This window comes from Schistocerca gregaria, chromosome 8 (assembly GCF_023897955.1).
Source record: "Schistocerca gregaria isolate iqSchGreg1 chromosome 8, iqSchGreg1.2, whole genome shotgun sequence".
Lineage (NCBI taxonomy): Eukaryota > Metazoa > Arthropoda > Insecta > Orthoptera > Acrididae > Schistocerca > Schistocerca gregaria.
The window spans coordinates 182322601-182341173 of NC_064927.1; the positions used below are offsets into that span (position 1 = coordinate 182322601).

Genomic DNA, 18573 nt, shown 5'->3' on the forward strand with positions numbered 1-18573 from the left:
TTGTCTTCTTAATCTTTTATCTAATTATTTGCTTCGTTTTTGTTGAAACATTGAAAAGGTTGAATGAGGACTTAACACTTTTTTTTTTTTTTTTTTTTTTTACAGGAGTTCTCTCAGAAGAGATACCAAGAAATTTATTTACATTCTACAGTACATAGAAAAATCCTACATTGTGCATAACTAAGAATGTAAACAGATAAAATTTTTTTTTTAATAAGTATTGAAAAATTCAACAGTGGCAGAAAATCAAGTCTATTATTTTGGATGTTATCTGGCATAACAATTTTAGTTTTGAATGCCAAATGCCAGACATGCTAGAATTATATCTTTACTTTACTAGTGTAAATTTCATTCTATATGTTAAACACCAAAGTACGCGCTATTATAAGCCTTGTAAGGAAGGTGAAGATACTCTGACTTAAAATGATTGAAATGGCAATGTAGCAGGACAAATAATTTACATGAAAAAAAATGAATGAAAGAGTAATTGTGTCATTGTATTTGTCACCAGTATACAATACAAAATTATCAACATCATCATAACCTAAAATGAGAGCAAGTATAGATAAACCATTTGTTAACTTCCTTTTACTTGATAACTTCACTATTTAAGGAGCATTTCTTTCGCACATTACATTCTCACTTGTGTAGTTCATACTATTAATTTACTATTAACATCACCATAAACAATCCCCTTGTTTTTCTTCATAACCAAGCCATACAAAAATTTTCATCACATAACTAGCTGATGAAAATATTAATTCTCATTTTCTCAAAGAACAATGTATTTAAAAAAGGACATGAGACTGTACTATTTACTTTGTTTTCATTTATAAAGTGATGACATGAAACAGTTGCAGCATCATTAAATGTTTACTATAGGTATTAATTATGTTTAACTTCCTGACAAATACACAAAATATTACGAAAATATTTCCAAATTACCATCATTCATATCTTGTATTTCACTGTGAAATGTTGCTTCACTCTTTTTAGAAAACCGGACATTATAATACTACAGAGGTCTGTGAAGCAGGGAAATTATTTCAGCAGTTAGAAATAGTATGCAAATGATGGGGACTAATGTTTCAACTTTTTACAATGGAAGTCAAGAAATTATTACTAACAGTGACAAGTTTATATGAGTCACTATTAGCTACTTGGAAAAGTTACATTTAACTTTTTTAAAGTTATGTAGAGTACAACTTGTTACTTTCACGGCTGCCCTGTGACCCATTTGTGTTAAGGATATCTGCTAACAGTCCTTGCTGAAGCACTTAACAGTTCTCCATTTCAATTTTAAACATACATTTGATAACAGTGTATCTCTAATACTTTTCAATCACTTTTCAAAAGTCTCATATACCAGATGTGCTGAATGTTGTGCATGCTCAGTAATATTTGCATGCCTCTAAAGACAAAAGAGCACATTTCAACAGTTCGAATAATAATTCTGGACACTATTCAATTGTTTACATCTATTTATGGTTTATACTTCATAAACAGTGATGTTACATGCAATTCTGATACCACAGTCGTGCCTGTACCGGTCTGTTATAATTGCAGAGCATTTCAAAATTAAGAGACACGAGATAAATAATGAACAAATGAACTAGCTATTTCAAATTTTAACTATTATCCTGAATTATTGCATTCAACCTCGTGATATTGTTCTTCCTGTTGAATACACATATCAAGAGAACAAGCACCCATTCTCAGATTAAATGTAACAGTTCTACCGTAACATCATGTCACGGTCATCTGTCCACAAAGACCTGAAATTTCTCTTGGCAACAGATGAAAGTACAGCAGATTGCTATGAAACTAAATTAACAGTTTTTCTCCACAATAACATATCCAACTTCATTTCCTCTACCAACTATCCAACAAATCATCCTTGTTCCTCTACCACGCATCACAACACTGGAAACCACAAACACAGCAAGTACTACTACCCAACTAAGTTAACATCTTTGTTTTTGTTTAATGGAAAATCCAAATACATTTACTCTTACATAATACATTTAATATCTCTGAACATTGCCACAGTAAATGACAATCTAAGATCAACTATTTTCAAAAACAGAAAAAAACTTTATGTACAGTTTATGCAATATACACAGACACAGTACACAATCTGATCCCAATCAACAAATTTCTCAACCTACAACAGCTGACATATGTGGTGTCTGTGCACACAGCCACACTTGTTGGCTTTGAAAGCTATTTTCCATTGGAGGTAATTACAGCAACAGTCTTGGGCTATCTTGCATTTACTCCCCTTGATTGTTAAGGTTGGTTCCTTGTTGCCTGCAACAAAACAGAACCACAGAAGAAACTTATAAGGAGAGAAAAATGACAAGAATCACCCTGAAAAGCATTTTTCCTTAACTAACTTTTTCTACACAGTCATTAATTCTAACATTTCAAATTACCTTGTCTTTATTTTGCGAACATTCCTCACTGTTTAGCGCACAGTTCCCAGTAACTTTTTCCTTCCTCCAGGTATTCAGTAGTAGTAGCAGGTTTATTGCAATGTCCCTATATGTAAACAGCATAGCTCATTTTCAAGTCCTTCTAAAGAATTTTAGTATTGTATCATCATAAGCACAATAACTTACAAAATAAGAAAAAGAACAGATGTTAATACAAAGATAGTAGCAAAAAACGTTTAACTTGGAACAATGACAACTTAACAAATACAACAGTGGCTTGAGCTACTACTGTGTTCTCAGGCACTTGACGTGCTTCCTTGCTAAACTATTTCTTGGTGTATCATTAATATTTGAACACTGTAAATGATAAAATTATGCTGCTTCAAAATACACAATGAATAATGCAATAAAGTAAGTCTGTACATTTTGTCATATGCTATGTAATATCACAGTGTATTAAACTTACATATTTATAAGAACAGAAACAGCTTACTGATCTGTGACTGCCAGTGTCAGCAATATCATTACAGATGACACAATACTAAGATGCAATCACAAGCATCCCAAAGAACAGCACTATGTCCCTATGTCCCCTCCAAAATTGTTTTACAATGACAATGCCAGACACTCACCGCTGTCTTTCTTGCACCAAATACAAATGCACCAGATGTGCATGATTAACTCTTTCAGTACTGTAAAATGAACACACTGTTTCTAGCAGTACATAAAAATAAAAAAAATAAAAAAACATGCACATTTCAAAGATGCCACATGACATGGAGTGAGCAGAAAGGATATTTTAATAATGTCTACTTTACATTCCTTACTTTCCCAATACTCATAGCATCTTCATGGGCAGACACACAATAATGGGGGACAGGGAAATAAAACAGCTGGGATGGGGCGAAATTACCATGGGTAAGACAAACTGTCATCAAGTCACAATGAAGACAACCCTCCTTTGGATAGCGCACACCAAAATGTAGGCGCCTGGTAATCCAGATTAAGATATATGCAAAAAAATTGTCAATCCACGCACAGAAAAAAGAGACTGGTCAGATCAGTCAACATATGCCATGAAACAGTGCACCATTCACTGGACCAGGACATGACAGTATTATGTCCCATACTTTCGATCTGAGAATGTCCAAGTCTGGGCAGGAAGTCCTCAAATGTTGAGGAACTTGGAAAATACAATGTGTAGCTTGTAATTCTCCAGGAAGCCAGATGGAAAGACATGAAATCCAATATCCCTTACCAAACAACATTTGTGACTAAATTGAGGAATTATTGCTAAAAGAAACATATAATCTTATTTTGGATGGAGAGAGATCAACAGCAGTAGAAGTAACTTCAGTTGTGTTGCATGTTAATGACCTGGAGGGCAATACTGATGGTAACCTTAAAACTTTTGCATATAATGCAGTTAACTGCAATGAAATGTTCCATGAAAGAATACCCAAACAGGTTTTGATGAGATTTCAAGGTGGTGTAAAATTTGGCAACTTGCTTTAAATCTGCTGGTATGAAGAAATGTACACTTCACAAAATGCAGTTAAATACTATCTTACAATTAAAATTACAATTAGTCACAACTGTAATCATTTGATCCGCTCAAATACATGGGTGCAAATACTTGTAGGGATATGAAACAGAATGATTATATATGTCCTGTCACAGGTAAGGCACATATTTGAAAAGTGTGATAGGCAATAATATCTCTATAATTTGAACTCTCAAGTCATCCTACTTTGGAAACTTTGGGCATCTCCTGGATATCATACCACTGCTACTGCTACAGTAACCCATTCATTACCATGTGTATTAGTGTTATTATTATCCTAAGTAAAATTCAGAATGCATCGACAGAACACTGAAGGACCATGCAAAAACACTTGTCCAGTTACACTATCTACAGTGCTCATCTCTAAGTTATCTGCAGCTTTATACACTGTAAGGCGCGAAGGCCTTCTCCTCCTATAAGAACGCGGCATCTCTGTAGGTCGTCCATTTCTTACAGAGATCCGCGAGGAGGAGGATTTCAGAGTTTCAATGATAGAGACATTATTGCCTATCACACCTTTCAAATATGTGAGGTGTATAACAAGGACATCGGAAGATCATATTATATGTCTACCATGCCTCTTGTTCTTAGGGTGACGAATCATCGCAAAATAAATGAGTCAGCCTGTGTGTGTTTGAGTTAAAGGAGCACTGAATGGTTATAAGATTAAAGTTATTGGTGATCTGAATCATTATAGGAGTAGTTCAGTTAGTTCACAGAATACTAAGAAAATGCAGTCAGTCTACAGCGGAGACTCCTTATTAATCACTTGAGTGTCTTGTCTTAGAATACTGCTTAAGTGTGACAGTCCCATATCAATCATACATATAAAAAGGACGGTATGAATGATAAGTTTTATTCATAGAGAGATGAAGAGAACACCAGAGAACACCAGAAGATGTCACTTATTCCATGAATGTCTACTTACAAATATTCTCGAACTGGAAATAAGTAAAGAATCTACAGATACTCTTCAGCTCACTATGCACTGTTCTCAAAGGTAATTCAAAGAAATAAGATTAATTACAGCACAGAGGTCATCCTTCCACAGTCTATGTATGACAAATAGAAAAATTTACCAATGTATGGTACAATTCTAAGTATTCTTTGCTAAGCACTGTAGAGTGATTTGCAAAGTATGTATGTATGTAGTGCAGATGTAGAAAATATCCATTCAAGTGATCAATTAAATGTTAGAACATGTACTCACTGACACTAATCTTGCCTGATCATGTTTTCTCAATATGCTTCTAATGCATTCCAAACACTGTCCTGAACACACACACACACACACACACACACACACACACACACACACACACACACTTTCCATACATAATGCTCTCCAAGACCAACATCTCATACCAACTTTTGAGCATCATAATGAAAAATGTCAGCCATGAAACTTTTCAGAACCAAGTCAACTCTCATAAAAATTGAGATCACATACTCGTCACCAACAATGAAATTATTTGGTGCTGAGGGAATTAGATCAGAAAAGCGAGACACAAAGTAGATTTAGATTAGGGAAACGAGACAAAGTAGTACATGAGTTTTATTATGTGGGCAGCAGAGTAACTGATGATCGCCCAAGTAGAGGATACAAAATGTACGCTGGCAATAGCAAGAAAAGAAATTTGTTAATAGCAAATAGAGATTTAAGTTTTAGGAAGTCTTTTCTGAAAGTATTGGTATGGAGTGTAGCCATGAATGGAAGCAAAACATGAATGACAAAACAGTTTAGACGTGAAGAGAATAGATGCTTTTGAAATGTGTTGCTACAGAAGAATGCTGAAGATTAAGTGGATAGATCACGTAACTAATGAGCAAGTACTGAACAACACTGGGGAGAAAAATTTGTGGCACGACCTGACTAGAAGATGAGATCAGTTAAGACACATTCTGAAACATCAAGGGATCACCAATTTTGTATTGGAGGGAAGTGAGGGGGGCTAAAAATTGTAATGGGAAACCAAGAGTTATATACAGTAAGCAGTTTTAGAAGAATGTAAGTGGCTGCAGTTAATCAGAGATGAAGAGCTTTGCACACAATAGATCAGTACCTTTAAAACTCTTGAAATGGTGAAGAGTCCTGAAGAAGAATCAAGTTCATGAGGTGTTTACAGCTGGGAAAATAGATGCACAAAAACTGACAATTCTTCACGAAATTACATTCTGGCTAATCAAAAGTACAAGCTGTTTTATGGACAGAGAGTATATGCCTAAAACATTAACACTCTACATATTATGAACTTACGACACTTTTTGATCTCCCACATTTTGATAATACAAGGAGAAATAAAATAAACAAAAAGAAATAGTTTACATTAATTTTTACCTTCACTATCTTTTGATTTCTAAGCATGTCATCTGGAGTCTCACTCTTTTTAATCACATTGTCATCCCAATAGCACAGCTGGGAAATTTACATCTTCATTGACTGTGCCTTCCAAATATGTCACAGTTTCTGAGATTGTGGTTATGTTGGGATCTAAGAAAGCAGTTGCTTTCTGCCAAATACATATTGGATTTCATTTCCACAGTGATGTGAGACATTTAAATGTGTCTTTCTTCAAAACATATCATCTGCTCACCACCACTATCATTAGATGCATAAAACTAGTAGCTGACACATCCCCTTTCATTCCTGCCATATCTCACATTGAGTGTAGACACATGACAACACTGCTGCAGGAAAAACTTTCAATTTTCCAACTTTCATTACTCGTTCTGAAATCCAAGCATATGTTTGAGAATGTGTCTCAACTTTAGGCAAATATACAAATTCTTCAGACACCTGTTGCAATAACTTCATTAAATTAAACTTCATGGATCCAACAGAAACAGTCATTACTCTGCACACACCTGTCCTGAAACATCCATTGGTAAACCCACCACTTCCAACCACAGCATGCTGGCTATAGCCTAATAAAAACCATCACAATACCGTAGCACAGGAAGAGTCATTTTCTTTCATCAACAGCGCTTACAGTCACTTTCTTTGTACCACATTACTGAAACAAATCACAACAGAGTTTCACTTAAAAGAGTATAACATTACGTTAATTTTTCTGCTGCTTCTGCGACCTCTTATCACTATAGGCAGAAATTATATACAATTCAACACATAACACATACAACCTGGGAAAACCTCATATTAAGGGATGATCCAACAGCGAACTAACGGAACTCTGTGACACTTCTCACATTCATTTAATTGCATTGTGCTCAATCCTCTTCCAGTCTTTTAAAACGTATACTATCATTTTTTCTAACTGCTGTTCCAGTTATTCTCCTGTAACTGCATGTTTTCTGACAATGTCTTATATGTTTGCCTTTGTTTCTGTTCCTTCCAACATGTACATAATAAGATTGCTTCCTTATAACCACAACCATTTTTTCTGAAAATAAATGACATACAGTGACCTATATGTAAGGGCTGTAGACAATAGCATATAAGAACACTGTAGTTTCAGCTATTAATAATTCAGCTATAATGCAAGAAAAATTAACTGATACATAATGCAAGTGTACCATACCTCTCATGCTAGTGATGGAGGTTTGTGTGGCATGCCTGACTGAACCTCGTACAGCAAAGCACCTAATAAAGCTAATACAATGGAATCAAATTTATGCCACTATAAGAAAGACACTGATTTAATGCAATAAACTCAGACGCTTAAGCAATGCTGTGTTTCATCATATGATAAACAAATAATAATTAAGGCTGTAAGTGATCAATATGTCCAACACCCTGACACAAACCTCGCAAAAGCAGTATTGTCTCTTAGCATGCATCTCAGCCAATTATTCAGCATATCATCCATACAATATTTAAGCACTGAGCCCTTCATGTGGTTCAACAGCTATTCCCCTCCGTCGAACAAAACAATACATACAAAGCTCCCAATAATACTTTGTGCCAAACTGCTTTTATGTTACACACATTTTCATATGCACAAACAACATAACTTTTTAATCCATTTGAAAACATTAATAAAGTGACAGTTTGAAACAGCATAGCAGCAAAGAACAACATATAATAGACAAAAAATGGAACCAAGATGCTCAAGTTACCACGAAATTCATACCTGAACACTACTCAAACAAGTACTGCCACAATTAACTTTACAAAGCATTTGCACACAACAAAATGCAATAAATGTCTCCTTTGCAAACAAAATTACACTGTCTACATGCTTATTAACACTTCTGCAAACACGGCAACCTCCCTATTCTGAGACTCGGATTCTATGTATCACTACAAAGACATCATGTTAACCAACCCGCAACCTCTTCTCCTCTCGCTCCTACATTCAGCCCAGTCAATCACTCTGCAACCTACTTATATTTCACAGTGTGACGCTATGAACAGATTAATACATGTTATCACAAACTAATATTAGACAAAACCAAGTTACACAATATACAAATTGCACTCATAATTAAAAGTATAGAGGAATATGAAGAATTTACTATTACACATCACACAAATCTCATCCTTCGCCGAATATACGAGGGTCACTCCAAAAGAAATGCACACTATTTTTGTAAAAATACAGTTTTCATTCTGCATGTGTGAAAAGTTTCACAGTGTGTAGATACATCCTTTGCACTTGTTTTCAAACTTAGTTCAACCTGTTCCCATGAGTGGCACCGTCACAGCGTATCTTCAAGGTGGCTGCTACACTTGACGTTCGTCAGAAGCAATGTGCTGTCATAGAATTCCTGTGCTGTGGAAACGAGACAATGGGAAACATCCACAAGAGGTTGAAAAAGGTGTATGGAGATGCTGCTGTTGATAGCAGTACAGTTAGTCGGTGGGCAAGCAGGTTACACGATGAAAGCGGGCTCGGCAATATTGAGGATTGTCCTCACAGTAGCAGGCCTCGTACTGCACACACTCCAGACCATGTGCAGAGAGTTAACGAATTGGTGACTGCTGACAAGATGCACCACAGTGAATGAATTGTCATGCTACATTGGGATAGGGGAAGGAAGTGTTTGCAAAATACAGAAAGCGTTGGCGTTAAAAAGGTTTGTGCCAGGTGCGTTCCCAGGATGTTGACAGTGGCTCACAAAGAAACAAGAAAAACGGTATGCAGTGAACTTTTGGAATTGTACAAAAATGGTGGAGATGAATTTCTTGGAAGAATTGTGACAGGTGATGAAACATGACTCCATCATTTTTCACCAGACAAAGCGGTAATCAGTGGAGTGGCATCATGCAAATTCACCCATGGGGTGGGGTAAAAAAAATAAAACCAAAACCACATCTTCTGCTGGGAAAGTTATGCCTATAGTGTTTTTCGATTCTGAAGGACTCTTGCTTGTGGACATCATGCCAACTGGAACCACCACAAATTCTGATGCATATGGGATGACACTGAAGAAACTTCAAGCCCAACTGAGTCGTGTTCGACCACATCGGCAAAAGCAGGATGTTTTGCTGTTGCACGACAATGTACACCCACGTCAGTCAAAAAACCATGGGAGCGATCACAAAACTCGGATGGACAACACTGAAACACCCGCCTTAAATCCTGACCTGGCTGCATGTGACTGATCTCTTTGGGAAACTGAAAGACTCTCTTCATGGAAGAAGGTTGGAAGATGTCGACTCCCTTGTGCATGCTGCCAAACAGTGGCTCCAACAGGTTGGCCCAGAATTTTACCGTGCGGATATACAGGCGCTAATCCCAAGATGGGTAAGGCAGTTGAGAGGGATGGAAATTATGTAGAGAAATGAAAATATTGTTCCTAAAGGATGTACCTACACATTGTAAAACTTTTGAACATGTAGAATAAAAGATGGATTTTAAAAAAAAAACTAGTGTGCATTTCTTTTGGTGTGACCAGCGTACTAATTCTTTATGACACCTGTAGCAATAAGTACATTCCATGTAACTTCAGAATTCCAACAGAAATATTCCTCGTTACTTTGCATACACGTTTGTCCTGAAACATCCAATGATAACTCCATCGCTTTCAACCACAACACAGTGGATACTACCTAATGAAAAACCATCATCATACCTCAGTACAGAAAGAGTTTGGTTTACTCACAGCACTCACAATCAGTTTCTTCATTTCTGATGGAGTTTCTACTAAATTATAAATCAAGACAAGTGGATACAGAAACAGCGCTATCAGTTGAAACAATTGATAAACATAAATTCCTGGGTATTATAGTATAGGAACATCTTACATGGAAGGAGTACATTACTTACACATGTAAAAAATCTCCTGTAACACCTACCGGCTAAAACACCTTTCTAGCGTAATAGTGCAACCTATTTTAAGACAAATCTATTTTGGAATTATCCCCTCCCACCTGAAATATGGTATCGAGATTTGGGGTTGGGCACCAATGGTATATATGGATAGGGCTTTTAGAGAACAGAAAAGAGCAATTAGGATAATATCTAATATTTGTAAGTGGCAGTCCTGTAGAGAATATTTCATTGAGTATAACATACTAACAGTAAATTCATTGTATGTTGTCAGAACTACACTGTTTGTAAAAGAAAATATGGAGCATATGGTAATTAATAGTGAAATCTGTAATTACAAGAGAAAGACAGGATTCCCACATAAAATTTAGCAACAAAAGAGTAACAGATAATGGTCCATTTTCAGCTTTAAGACATTTTTATAAGATTGCCAAATAATATAAAACTGTTAATTGATAAATGTTTGTACTCCATCAAAGATTTCTAATGGTACTGTGAATAATTTATCTTTACTCCTAAATTTTTCTTCATGTTCTTGTGTTTGTAAACTGACTATGCCCACAACTGTTAAGTTATTATGGACAAATAACCCATTTAATTATTTGTTACTGTACCAAATCACAACAGTGTTTCACTTGAGGGAGTATAAAAACATGGCATCAATTTTTCTGCTTCATCAACAAGAATCACATGTTGCTATAAGGCAGAAACTGAATCCAATGGAGCAAATTACATATATATTGTCCTAGTCACTGAAGACACAATCGCACACTAATGGAACGCTCTGATAGCATCTATCCCATTTCAGTCATTTAAGACACACACCATCTTTTTAACTACTGTTCCACCTGTTCTCCTGTAGTTACATTTTTTGTCTAATACTACTACTTCTGCATTTTCTTCTGCACCATCCAACAGGTACGTATAACACAGTCTTCTCTTATATGCACAAACATTTCCTCTAAAAATAAAATAATAACAATAATAATAATAATAATAATAATAATAATAATAATAATTAAAAGGTCATAAACAATAGCATAACAGAACACTGTCATTTGAACTGTTAACAATCCAGCAATAACGCAAGAAAAATTAGCCAATCCGTAATGTAAGTATATCATAACTCTCATGCCCATGATGCCTGACTGAACCTCATGCAGCAAACCACATAACCAAGCAAACACACTCAAATCAAATTTAATAACTGTATGAAATCCACCAATTTAGTGACCGACTGAATTCCCTCCAAATGCTTGCAATTTAAGCACAGTAAATCCAATCATTCACATTACAACTACTCATCCCAAGAGTAACAACAAATGTTAGTGGTAGCTACAGAAAGTGATGGTATAAAATTAATGAAACACACACCCCTACTCCATTTAATAGCACACAACAAATCCTATGACACAAATACTTTCAAATACAACTGCAATTTCAGTTAACTATCATGCCACTCTCTTGTAGTGTTCCATCATCTATGCCAATTACGCAGTTCAGCAATGATCCTTGGGCACCAATGCGTAAAGGCGGTCTACAACTATCTGCACTGCCAACATTTCAAAGCTGCTTTCACAATCCACTTACATCGTTCACACAATGAACTATCTTTTTAGACACCTCTTGCATGTGTTTACACAACACCCTAGAATGAAATCCATGAAACAACAGCATACAACATAGTCACCACTAGAAGTACCAGTGCATATGGCCACACAAACAGTGAAACAGAATTTTATATTTTAGTAAGCCATCTAGTTATTCCTCTGACACAATGTCACCAACATATCAACTTCGCATCATATGCCTGCTTCACACTACAGTAATTACCACACTATAGCAATTACTTATTGTTTCTACCAGTAGTTATAGAATATAGACACAACAGATTTCATCAGTGACAACTAATGAAATTTTTCCTTGCATCATTGATGACTTAGATAATGAACATCTTGCTCAGGTGATGGTCAATAGCATCTGCAAACTTTTAAAAATTTGGGTAATGTTGTGCTTTCAGATTTTTTTTTTTTTAGCAACTTCAGTCTGAACCAGTATCATTGGTGGGAAAATTATGGCAAATTTATCACAACCCATCATATTTTTATCTTGTTACAATTTTCAATTTTATATTATCTTTACAATTATGATATCCTGTGACAGCTTATTTTTAATACACATATAATATGTAATACATTTATGGTAATTTCCCTGATGATTGTTCAGAACTGAAACTGGTATCAAAATAAAATAACATTATTCGGCAGCACACTGTTGTGCATTTTCAAAGCTTTAGATAATGATTTGTCCTAGCTACTATGACTAGCACCTGATGATATACTCACATCTGCTTAGGTTGCTAGTAACTCTTTGCAAACAACTTTCAAGTAATTAAATCATCACTTCATGTCCACTAGATGAGTACAAATTTTTGAAACAATTGCCAAATGGTAGCACATACAACATTCATCTCAGATCACATTAAAAACCACTAGATTCTCTCAAAGCACACATTCCACAAGAATGATTCTTTATAAAGTATGCCATACTAGTCCTTCATACAGGTAAATCCATATTGCTGATATCTGCAAAGTAAATACCATACCCTCTCAGCTGCTACTATATTGTTATTAACTGATGCACACCACAACTAAACTCCTGCAAGCTATAGAAATACAGAAATGTCACTCAAAACACAATCCCAAAATAAACCAATGATTGAGACTTCACACCACACCTCCATAACTAATTCCTATGAAAATAAAAAACTCCGTGATGAATACAAAAGGGTCACCTATAATAGCATAAAAGAACATTGTTATTTCAGCTGTCCATTATGCAGCAATAAAGCAAGAAAAATTAATACATCCAAAATGCAAGTGTATCATACCTCTCATGCCAGTGATGGACATTAGCATAGCATGTCTGACAACCTCATACAGCAAACCAAATCCCCAAGCAACCACACCGAAATCAAATTTGTCACCACATGCAAGGCACCGTTCCAGTACAATAAAACCATTGGTTTACCCAATGCTGTGATCAATTGCATCCTGAACATACATCCATTCCAAATATTTGATACTTAAGCAGACTGAATCTTGTCATTCACAGTATGACTATTCATGCTAAGAGACAAGTAAAAATTACAGTGTTTGCAAATGCCACTAATGAAATGCATACCTATAACCTGTCCAGTAACACACAACACTTACTGTAACTGAAATATTCTAATCATTCTCAAATACTGCCAAACATTTCAGTGCTATGACAGTATGCCACCATTCACTTGTGACCCTCTTACAAATTTCCTACCTCAATTATGCAGGCTGTCACTGACCTTTGGGCATCAGTGTACTCTACAACTATTACAACTATCTGCACTGACAACATTATAGCCTCAGCATAGAATCCAACTGGCTAAAATTACATCATTATGGTACATAGAGAGGTGGCACATACTACATCACTAGATTTTGCTAGCACACTCTTCTAGTGTTGCTTGTAGCACCATCCATTGCATCAGGCAGTGAACTGCAGCTAGTATTCCTCTGTATTTTCCTTGTCAAGTGCATGATTCTATACGTTACTAAGAGCACAGCCATTGCCTGTATTGAAGTTGTTTTAACAAAATCTGGTTTTAACAGCTTCTGTTATCACAGATTCCCAATAGTTCAAAGTGTGAGCCAGTATTCTTGTTTGTTCAAGCAAAACCTTGTGCTTATTTTACAGAATGTCATCTGCCACTGCTCATTAATGCAAATGCCTATATTTGTGGAGATGTTGATCCTCGACAACAATTGGTAACTGTCAGTATGGAATGGCCCATGTAACTCTTGCCACACTTACAAGCAATGTTATAAATTCCCATAACTCTCAGCCCAATGTTATCATTAATGGATTGCAACATTTGTTTAATATTCCTAGGTGCCCAGAAGACTGGTCCATTTCTTGCCTGTTCTGGACTAATTGCACCGTAGAATGCAATCCATGCTGTGTGTTGGTCCTCTTGGCTTGTTTGAATGAAGTTGTATCTTGGTTTTTCCCAACAGGGTTGATCTAATGTTAGAGACAAAACACCTGTTCCTTCAAAACATTGTTTTCAGTTGCTTAATCTTGGAACCGAGGTGGCCCATGTACAAAATAGTTCTGGCTCTGTGGACTAAGATGCTCAGTATAGCTATGTTCTGAGCTAGATGGTGAAAGCTCTGCCCACTGAGATACAGTTTAATATACATTGGTTTTCTGTACACAGAACGGCCCACTTGTGCATCTGACTGCTGAAAACCAACACATCTAAGAAAGGCTAACTCCGTCCTCCTGTACCCTGCCAGCACATGACAATCAGTTTCAGTCACTAACGAAGGTGATAGTAATTATCATCCAAAGCTTGGAATTTTATCCGAAACTGATGCGGCAAGTGAACTGAGAAATTTATATTCAAGGACTCTACTGCACGAAACTTTGTAGTAAATGCTAGCTACTCTTTTCCTGCTTTGATAACACTTGATATGTTCTGTCTTAACCAACCTGTATCTCTTCTCCCTCCTACACTCACTTTTATATATCACCCTGCAACCTACAAGCTACCTACATTTCACAACATGACACGGTGAAGGGAAATAACATACATTATGCATGCACTAATGTTAGACAAAATCAAGTTACACGAAGTACATGTTGCATACACAGTAGTTAAAACCATATTTAAGTACTAATATTTATTACTAAGCATCACAAAAATTTCAAATTTAGCCAAATACATTAATTCACCATGACACCCCTTCCAATAAATACATTACATAAAATATCATGGCAGCAAAAGCAACAGTCCTCTTTCCTCTAGACACACACATTCCTATTGCAAAAAACCCATCACTTCCAACTCCAAAAAATGGATACTGCCTAACGAAACAGCATCACCTTACCAGAAAAACCATCACTTTGGTGTAATCAACACAAGCACCGCCAGTTTCCTCATGCCACTTCACTGAAATAAATCACAACACAGCTGCATTTGATGAAGTGTCGCAACATGGATACAACTTATCTGCTTTATCTGTCACAGCACATATTGCTATAAGACAATTCAACAAATTATATATAACTGCTAGGTAAACATTCTCCTACTTAGGGAAACACAGTAAAGACTAAACGAACTGACAGCTACTCCTCCTCAATATCATTCTGTTCAGTCACATTCCAGTCATTTGAAACACTATCATTTCGCTGCTGCTGTCCCAACTATTCTCCACGAAATTTATGTCTTTTGGTACACACTGGAGTATTTTCAGTTGCTCCTGCTCCTTCCGACACGCATGCCGTAACGTATCCTTTCGTTATAGCACCAATAATTTTCTATGAAAATAAATGAATACAGAGTGACCCATACAAAAGGATCACACACAACAGCATAATAGAACACGGTCATTTCAGCCGCTAATAATTCAGCAATGAAATGAGAAAAATTAACCATTCCATAATGCTAGTGTACAATACCTCTCATGCCAATGACGGACATTAGCATACACTGTTTGACTGAACCTTGTGCAGCAAGCACAGTAATGAAGCAAGCATGCTAAATTCAAATTCCTGCCAAACATACAAAGCATCCTTTCAGTGCAATAAAACCACAATCTACACCAATGCTCTTAAGATTTCAATCCTGAACATAAATGTTTTCCATATGACTGAAACTGAAGCACAGTCAATCTACTCATTCACATGATTATTCATCCTATTTGGCACAATATTTATTACACTGATGGTGCAGAACTAATAAAACACATACCTCTATACTCTGTTCAGTAACATACAACACTCAACTATTCTGAAATACTGCAAATTATTCAATACTACAACAGTAGTATGCCATCACTTACAGTTTCAATGAATTACTAGAAATATTCTTTGTTAACGAATCTGCATTCTCCTCTTCACCCTCTGACACTCACTCCAATCCATTACTCTGCATCCCACTGGCTGCCTCTACTTTGCAACATGACACTACGAATGGTGTACCATTCATTATACATGAAATACCATTAGACAAAATCAAGGAACACAATCTACATATTATATTCACTGTAATTAAAGCCATACGTAAATACCAGGGTGGACCAGGTAGAAGTGGCCTGGATGATTAGATACATCTTGAGGTATATTTGTGGTAGCATTAACTGAGGAGAAAATAACCTATACGTACTTCCAATAAAATCGGATATATGCCCATACAGCTGGAAAGGCCTTTGAGTGAACTTACACAAACTTCAGACCTGACAGATGTTATAAGAGGTCATTCTGGTAGTGGAAATAGCTGGCCATCCATGTCACCTGATCTGTTAGTGTGCGATACCTTTGCATAGCAAGCCATCAAGTCTAAGGTGTATCACAACAACCCTCATTGCCTTCAAGAACTGCAGCAGAATATTTTGAATGAGACTGCAGCCATTCCAACAGTCCAGCTTTGATTCACCTTCAGATACTTGCTGACCAGAACCCAAAATCGCATAAAGATTAATCGTGGTCACTTTACACATCTGTTATAGTGAAGTTAGTACTGCATTTCCATTCCTCTTGTGTGCTTCTTAGTGCCCTGGAATTCTGTTCTTTGCCCCAATTTTATTTGCTCCACTATCTACAAAATATTTACATCACATGAATATCAGCTTCAGCCCAATATATTGATTCTCCATGACACCTGTAGTGACCAACACATTAAATAAAGCAATATGGCTCCAACAGCAATTGTCATATTTTTTCTGCACACACATTTGTCCTGAAACAAACTCCACCACTTCCAAAAACAAAAACTGGATACTGCCTAATGAGAAACTATCAGTGCACCTTAATAGGCAAAGAATCTTTTTGTTTTAATAAACAGCAATCACAATCGATTTCCTCATGCCACTTCACTGAAAGAAATCATAACAGAGCTGCACTTGATGGAGTGTCATAACACGACTAGCTTTTCTGCTTCGTCTGCAACATCTTGTATCACTATCAGGATGAAATTACATGCAATGGACAAATTATACAATCCATCTGGGAACACATTCTCAAAGTCACAAATAACGCACAAAACTAACGAAGCTCATTGGCAACTATTCATCCTTTTTCAACTGCAGCTGCTCAATCTCCTTCCTGTCATTTTAAACTCTTACTATCATTTTGCTGCCGCTGTTCCAATTATTCTCCCCTAAATGTATGTTTTTTGGTGACTTATCAAATATTTGCAGTTGCTCCTGGTCCTTACAATGTGTACGTCATAACACAGCCTTCCATCACAACCACAACTGTTTCCTCTGAAAATAAATACTTATATGTATAAAAGGGTCATACACAACTGCATAAAAGAACACTGCTATTTTAGTGTTAACAATTCAAAAATAATGCAAAAAAATTAACCAATCCATAAAGCAAGTGTACCATACCTCCCACACCAGTCATGGACATCAGTATACATGTCAGATTGAACCTCATATAGCATATCACCTAACCATGAAAGCATGCTCAAATCATGCAATGAGCCCATTATGTACCACATCATCTTCTCCTCTCCATCATGCAAAGAAATACAGACAAAGCTTCCAATAGTATACTGTGCCAAACTGCTCCTATATTAATTACATTCTCATATGCATAAACAGATACACATTTGTAACCCAGCTATACAGCATTATTAAACTAAGCATACCTCCAAAGAACCACATAACAGGCAGAAACTGTACCAAAATGCTTGAATTAATATTTATTAATCTTTGCACACTGCTCAAAACAACAAGTGCTCTCGCAATTAACCTCAACAAAGCTTTACTTCACCCACGGCCAAATACAATGAGCGTTTGTTTGAAAAAAGAATATCACACAGTCATTTACGGTTGTATTCAATGAATCACAACAAATATTCTGTGTTAACCTATCTGCATCTCTCTTCTTCTCCCTGTAACACTCACTCCAGCCTTTCACTCTGCAACCTATAAGATACTTTTATTTCACAGCACACCACTATGGAGTAATGTGCATCATGCACGCATTAATATTGTAGGTGAAGTCATGAACAATGGTGATTAGTTTAGGCTTGTTTTGCGCAATTAGGTCATGCATTCTCCACCAACCAATGAGCATTCATTCAGTAGTGTTTCCAGCACTCTGTTATGTACGTCATAGCAAGTACAAGCATTAAACAAGATCATAGTGAGTTATTCAGTGAATTTTTATCCCACTTGTTGTGAATTGTCATGTCTGATTGTGGCGGTAAGCAACAAATTCTGCACAAGCAAGTGAAAGACAACATTTGCAGAGTACACACTTTTTCAATTGCAGCGCACATTTATGTGCT

At 36.3% G+C, this 18573-nt stretch overlaps 1 long non-coding RNA gene across 34 annotated transcripts in view; it reads right to left on the minus strand.

Moving 5' to 3' along the window:
- Positions 1 to 476: 476 nt before the first annotated feature.
- LOC126283963 (uncharacterized) overlaps positions 477 to 18573 on the minus strand; it is a 92997-nt gene continuing 74900 nt past the window's right edge. For 24 of the 34 annotated variants that reach the window (XR_007551398.1, XR_007551392.1, XR_007551396.1 and 21 more), the window contains 3 exons: positions 6338 to 7400; positions 2436 to 2541; positions 477 to 2310 (listed from right to left, as the gene is read on the minus strand). This is a non-coding gene — a long non-coding RNA (uncharacterized LOC126283963). Of the gene's footprint in view, positions 2311 to 2435; positions 2542 to 6337; positions 18571 to 18573 lie in introns of those variants that run through there. The other 10 variants (XR_007551418.1, XR_007551417.1, XR_007551413.1 and 7 more) reach the window with 5 other exon arrangements.